At 50.3% G+C, this 7641-nt stretch overlaps 1 pseudogene across 1 annotated transcript; it reads left to right on the top strand.

Moving 5' to 3' along the window:
- Window positions 1–306: 306 nt before the first annotated feature.
- On the top strand, window positions 307–3822 carry LOC310792464 (patatin-like phospholipase domain-containing protein 6 pseudogene; annotated as a pseudogene). The gene has a single exon. The product of its transcript is annotated as a patatin-like phospholipase domain-containing protein 6 pseudogene (transcript).
- The last annotated feature ends 3819 nt before the right edge of the window (window positions 3823–7641 follow it).

Genomic DNA, 7641 nt, shown 5'->3' with positions numbered 1-7641 from the left:
GTTTGCTAGTCCTGCATAGCCCACATGCCCAGCCACCTAGGCAATTTTACTTGATGAAGCTGTCATATCGGTAATTTATGCCCTCAGCAGCGTGAGCTGAGCTGTGATTGGTCTATGTAAGATGATGGCCTAGCAGCGTGAGCTGTGATTGGTGAATGTAAAATATTGTTGTAGCACCCCCCATGGCCGATATCACTGATGGCTTCAAGTGACATCACTAACAGTGTCTATGACCTCAATTATGATGTCATCACTGTGGTTCAATAATGTCAAGACATTGGTGAGGAGGAGGAGCTACAGACAACCATGATGGTGGAGGAAGAGCTACAGACGAGCACGATGGTGTGGGTTGTGATTGGCGCAGGCAGCGTCATAGTCCTCATCGCCATCCTCCTCTTGATCCTGCGGAGGATCCGGCTTCGAAATGTAGAAGCCCAGGAAGAAGCGCCCAGTTACCGTTTCCGCAAGAGGGACGTGGTCATGTTCCTTGGGCGAAAGATCATGCGTAAGGTGTCCCAGTCCCGCCCACGCCTCAAAAACAAGCCCAAGGAGGAGGTGCCAACCCTGCAGGCCAAGGAGCCCCCTCCCTCAGTGCTGGAGGCTGACCTCACAGAGTTTGATGTGGCCAACTCCCACCTGCCCTCTGAGGTGCTCTACATGCTCAAAAACGTCCGTGTCCTGGGTCACTTTGAGAAGCCGTTGTTCCTGGAGCTGTGTAAGCATATGGTGTTTGAGCAGTTTCAGCAGGGGGACTATGTCTTCAGACCTGGACAGCCCGACAGCAGCATCTACGTGGTTCAGGACGGAAAACTGGAATTGTGCCTCACTGGAACGGACGGCAAAGAAAGCGTGGTGAAGAAAGTGTATCCTGGAGACAGCGTCCAAAGCCTCCTCAGCATACTGGACGTCATCACAGGCCACCAGAAGCCATACAGGACAGTGTCGGCACGGGCGGCTGAGGTTTCCACCATTCTACGTCTACCCGTAAAGGCTTTCCTCTCCAATTTTGAGAAATATCCAGAGAGCCTAGTAAGAATGGTACAGATCATCATGGTTCGTGTCCAAAGAGTAACATTCCTGGCCCTGCACAACTATCTTGGGCTCACCAATGAGCTCTTCAACCATGAGATGCACTCAGGGGTTGACAGCATGTCTGCACCTCTGCCCACTCAGCCCAATGTTGCTGTGTTTGAGGAGGCACACAAAGAAATACTCAAACTCCTGAAGATTCAGGACCCAGCCTTGTTAAATGGGAGAGTGACTGTGCACCATGCCAAAGCTGGGGATGTGTTAGCCAGGCAGGGAGACCAGGACGTGAGTTTGCACTTTGTGCTGTCTGGCTGCCTGCATGTCTACCAGCGGATGATTGACACGCAGGATGAAGTGTGTCTGTTTGTGACCCAGCCGGGGGAGATGGTGGGACAGCTGGCAGTGCTTACCGGAGAGCCGCTCAATTGCACCATCAAGGCCACACGAGACTGTAGTTTCCTCAAGATCTCCAAGTCCGACTTCTACAAGATCATGAGGGAGCAGCCCAGTGTGGTTCTGAGCACCGCCCACACTGTGGCCATCCGCATGTCTCCTTTCGTCAGGCAGATGGACTTTGCTATCGACTGGATGGCTGTGGAGGCTGGCAGAGCCCTCTACAGACAGGATGACCAGTCAGACTGCACCTACATAGTTCTGAACGGCCGTCTACGTTCAGTCATCCGCAATGAAAATGGCAAGAAAGAACTGGTGGGGGAGTACGGCAGAGGAGACCTCATCGGAGTGGTGGAGGCCCTGGCCAAACAGCCAAGAGCCACCACTCTCCACGCTGTCCGAGACACAGAGCTGATCAAGCTGCCAGAGGGAACACTCAACCATATCAAGAGACGATATCCCCAGGTGGTGACACGGCTGATCCACTTGCTCGGCCAGAAGATGCTGGAAAACCTGCAGCAGGGCCGCAGGTCTTTCTCAGGTTCAGCCCTGCGTCTGCCCACTGTCACCACCAATGCTGATGTCACCAACCCCGCCAGCAACCTCTCCACTGTGGCTGTCCTGCCTGTGTGTGATGAGGTGCCAATCAACGCTTTCAACCTGGAGCTCAGCCATGCCCTCAGTGCCATTGGGCCTACTCTGCTGTTGACCAGTGACATCATCAGAGAGCGACGGGGTGCGTCTGCTTTCGACAGTATCCATGAGTACAGTCTGTCCGGCTGGCTGGCTGAGCAGGAGGACATCAATCGGATCGTCCTGTACCAGACCAACAGCAGCATGACTCCCTGGACTCAGCGCTGCATCCGACAGGCTGACTGCATCCTCATCGTGGGCTTGGGAGACCAGGAACCTGCCATGGGAGTGTTGGAGCAGATGCTGGAGAACAAGTCAGTGCGGGCGCTGAAGCAGCTGGTCCTGTTGCATAGGGAGGATGGACCGGACCCCGCCAGGACCGTGGAGTGGCTCAACATGCGTAGCTGGTGCTCTGGACACCTGCACCTCAAGTGTCCCCGCAGGGTCTTCTCCAGATGCAGCCCCACCAAACTTAGGGAGGTGTATAAGGAGGTGTTTGAGAAGACGGCAGACAGACACAGTGATTTCTCTCGGCTCGCCCGGGTTCTGACTGGAAACAGTATCGGGCTGGTGCTGGGTGGTGGTGGAGCCAGAGGTTGCTCCCATGTGGGTGTGATCAAGGCCATGGAGGAAGCAGGGATTCCCATTGACATAGTGGGTGGGACTTCAATCGGCTCGTTCATTGGTGCACTGTATGCTGAGGAGAGGAGTGCCCTCAGAACCAAACAGAGAGCCAGAGAGTGGTCCAAGGCAATGAACTCGGTGACGTTATTCAAAACGTTCCTGGACCTGACCTATCCCATCACCTCCATGTTCTCTGGATCCGCCTTCAACAGCAGCATCTACAACGTGTTTCAGGACAAGCAAGCTGAGGACCTGTGGCTGCCATACTTCAACGTCACCACTGACATCACGGCCTCAGCCATGCGTGTTCACCAGGATGGCTCACTGTGGCGCTATGTCCGGGCGAGCATGACCCTCTCATGGTACGTGCCACCTCTCTGCGACCCCAAAGATGGCAACTTGCTATTGGACGGTGGCTACATCAACAACCTGCCGGCGGACATTGCTAGGAACATGGGTGCCAAAACGGTCATTGCCATCGACGTGGGCAGCCAGGACGAGACAGACCTCTGTAACTATGGTGACTGCTTATCCGGCTGGTGGTTGCTGTGGAAACGGATCAACCCCTGGGCAGAGAAAGTAAAGGTGCCAGACATGGGAGAGATCCAGTCTCGGTTGACCTATGTGTCGTGTGTGCACCAGCTGGAGGTGGTGAAGAAGAGCGCCTACTGCAAGTACATCAGGCCTCCTATCGACCACTTCAAGACCATGGACTTCGGCAAGTTTGACGACATCTATGATGTGGGCTACCAGCATGGCAAGCTGCTGTTCACTGACTGGGCCGAAGGTGACATCATCGCCAACATGCTGAAGGACCATCGTTCAGCCGACTACAACGATATCAAGAGGACAGATTCCTGCACATTTCCAATGGCCGACTTCACTGACCTCGCAGCGATTGTATCCAGGATAGAGCCGGTCCAAAGCTATGGAGAAGCGGAGGAGTCAGATGGTCTGACGGACTACGAGGAAGACGGGGTGGATGCAGGGAGAGAGGAGGAGGAAGAGGCAGAGGACCCCGATAACCACTCCCCTGGAGAGTTGTGCCAGAACGGAGTCTTTCAGACTGATGAGAATAAATCTGTGCGCCAACGCCGCCCGAAACTCGATTCCAACACCTGCTCTGAGGTCTCCGACTGCTGACAGAGGGCAAAGGAGGAGCAGGAGAGAGTGGGGGCAAAGGAAACAGGGGCCAAACTCTGGGTCCAAAGATATCAAGTAGAGGATGAGAAGTTGGACCTCACATTCAGCTCGGATTTTTCTAGGGAGTGGCCAGGGGTGACACTGCCCCCCGGCTCATTTTTAAAGAAGATACTGGATCATACTAAACTAGAAGACCTAAGGCATCCATTGCTAGCAACCATGTCATGCTAGCTGGTTTGCATGGGGACTAAATAATGCTCCAAAGCTAGGCTACATTTTGGCTAGGGGAAACCTGTCTACATCCTTCCTAAATGTGGATGTGCCCCCACCCCAGTCAAAAGGGCCTGGACATGCAAAGAGTACAGTAAGACAGCCAGGGAGGGGAGAGAGAGAGCGAGAGAGCAGGGGGAAATACAATAAGATACATCCAGGGAGGGGGAAAGAGAGTCAAGTCAAGTTTATTTGTATAGCCCTAATTCACAAGCATGTCTCAGAGGACTTCACAGAGAATATGTCTAGCTAAATCTAGCTGACAATTGACAACAATAACAATTACAGTAGTAATAATAACATGATTGAACAATCATATGATAGAGAGAGAGACAGAGAAAGGGAGAAATGGGGAGGCGATGTGGGGGAGGAGAGAGCAGGGAAAGGGTGGGGAGGGAACAGGGGGATGTGGAGGATGAGAGAGCAGGGAAAGGGTGGGGAGGGAACAGGGGAATGTGGGGGAGAAGAGAGCAGGGAAAGGGTGGGGAGGGAACAGGGGAATGTGGGGGAGGAGAGAGCAGGGAAAGGGAGGAGGTGGGGAGGGAGAGCGGGGGGGATATGGGGGAGAGAGCATACCGTCAGAGACAAGAGAGGATAAAGAGCGGAGGTGAAGTGGGGAGGTACATAAGAGGAAGCCAAGGGGGTATGATAAAAGAAAATGCTTGTCATACTGTGTTGTACTTATTTCAGAAGGAATTCAATTGATTTCTAGAGAATTCTCTTCCTGACTTCTGTAGACCTTCAGAGTATCAGTCAAATATTTTGGCCCTGAATCCCGTCAGTGAAGGGCAGAACCAGAAGGCATGAGGACACCAGTGGTAAGACGGACGGGTAAATCTTGTGCAACTTAGTCTTTGATGGAAACTAGCCCCTTCTCACTCCAGGCATGGTATGTTTTGTCTTGCAAGAGTTGCGTTGTTGCAGGAAGTCAGATGTAAGCCGGGAGGAGCCATGTTTGATTTGGAGTAACAGAAAGTGTAGCTTATTGTTATTATATTGGGGGAAAAAGTCATATTTGTTGAAACTGGTCAAATGATATGTCAGTGCAGTAAGATGACACTTTTTTCTTTTTATTTTGTTGCTTGCGGGTGTGGGAGCAACTCAAAACCTAAAAAGACTTTCATTCACTCTTCACTACTGCTTGATCATTCTAATGACAGATGTATATTTATTGCGCACCTATTGTCCAGGCTCTCTGTCTGTGACCCTTGACCTCCTTACTGGTGGTTGCTTGTGAAAGGGGTTGAGGTTGATTCTACTGTTGCTCTCATTATAAATCCATAAGGATAAGCTAAATGCTAAATGGCCTAAACTGTAACTGTAAACTGGGTCAGTCAAACTCTGAGACCTGGGGCCATTTGTGCTGACCGGTGCCTGCCCGGTCACACGCGTGCGTGCCTGCGTGCACACACACACACACACACACACACACACACACACACACACACACACACACACACGGGTAGTGCGCTTGTTTGGTTCATCCAGTCATCCAGGGGAGATCAGGTCACTCTGCTTCCTGTTGTCTCTCTCCCTCACACACACACACACACACACACACACACACACACACACACACACACACACACACACACACACGGGTCATCAACTCAATGTCGCCCAACGGATGGACAGACACACAAACACACACACTCACTCCCTGACTGACCTATTACGATGGGGATGAAAGTGACCGTACTGTCTGTGTGTGAGAGTGTGTGTGTGTGTGTGTGAGAGAGAGCGAGAGAGAGAGAGAGAGAAGAGAAATCTCTGCACTAATGGAAAGCCAGCGGTGAAAGGAAAGCTGACACGTGTATACACACACACACACACACACACACACGCGTGTACCCATACACACTGAACTCACACATATACAAACACACACAAGTGCATGCACACACACACACACACACATACTCCGCAGGACCTCCATCTCCTGATGTACTTCCTGTGAGAGTGGAAACAGAGCCACACACACACAAGCACCTATGATTACACTGCATGTTACTCACACACACACACACACACACACACACACATGCTTTTGCTCACATCACACATTCACTAAAACATGCACTTATACACACTCATATACTTGCATTTACATTCACATGGCTAACCACCCTCTGTTAGCCGCTAGCATCAGAGGCTCCTGCCCGTTTCCTGTGAACTTACGTAAGCACTGCATCGAGCTTTCAAACCCCACCGCAGAGAAGCAATGAACCCTTCTGCTTTGGTAGGTGGCTTTGAAATGTTTCTGTGACACTTGTAAATACGTGCGTATCGCTGATTTAGACCGCTTTGGGAGTGAGAGTGGCGTGGAAGTCTATGGGCAGATAAGGCACTCTGGAGGGGATTCATTATTATTAATTATTATACCTGGAAGAGTCGCGAAAGGGACTTTCTTCTTTTATTCTTATGTGACATGTTATTATATTTCGTTGTCCGTCTGTCATGTAATGTATATTGTTGTCTTGGACCACAGGAAGACAGCTGTCGTCTAGGTGTCAGCTAATGGGGATCATTTTAATAAACAAGCAAATAAACACTGAAGACAGAGAAGCAATGCAATGTTTGATAGTTCCAATATAGAGCAAGACACTGATGTGCTGCAAAGAGAGTTTATAGCTGTTGTTTATTTTACAATAATGTTTCCTACCCGGAAGTGGTCCGTTTGCTACTGTGAAGTCATCAGCAGGCTCTGTAACGTTAGCCTCGGGAGTCGGGTTTATCGCTGGGGGGAAAGACCTCTAGCCGCCGGGGCCGGATGAAACACGTCCTATTAACAGGTTATGTTTGTTTCTAAGTGATTAATATGTTTCTCCGCAAACGCGGCGATGTTTTGCGAGACACCGGCTCTGCATGAGCGCTGCCCCCAGAAAGCAGGCCCGCTCATGATTGGTTCTCCGATGCAAGGCTTCCAACAGCACCACCTAACGTTATGAAAAGATTTAAATAGTAATATTCTCAGTCTTACAGTAGTGAAACGGATTAAGACTGAGAGCTGAGTCTAGCCTGCTTGGTACTTTCGGGGGATGGTTGTAAAGTTAACAGAGCCTTTGCATACAAAATTTTTATTTGCATACAAATGTTATGGTTTTTCCCAGGGGTGGAGGCGGGATCTCACTTGGTTGGTTAACGGACCTTTACACTGGGGAGTGAGTTTAACCAACAACTCGCTACCACTCTGGACTCATGAGGACTGTGATTCACTAGGTTACTTACACACACGATTGGTTTATAGGATAAAATGCAGGTCAAAAGTTCCAGTCAAAAGTGAAAGCAGAGCATGTATAATCTCTGTATTTCCTCTCTCTCAATTATCTGTTTGTATCATTGCTATAGTCACCATACAGTACAGGAGGACAATCATGAACAAGGGTCACTGTAAAAGTATCCGGCTTTTCTGAATGGCTAAATTTTCCCAGGGTTCCAAACACTGTAAACCCAGTGGTCCAGAGCTGGGATTACCTCAGATTATCATTCTAATAAAATGTAATGACCTGAGTTTCATTCAAGGAATTATGACTGCGGATTAGGGTTTAC

This window comes from Poromitra crassiceps, assembly GCF_964638095.1.
Source record: "Poromitra crassiceps genome assembly, chromosome: 18".
Lineage (NCBI taxonomy): Eukaryota > Metazoa > Chordata > Actinopteri > Beryciformes > Melamphaidae > Poromitra > Poromitra crassiceps.
Note: the sequence above shows the minus strand (reverse complement) of the source record. Positions and strands in the feature narration are given on the sequence as shown.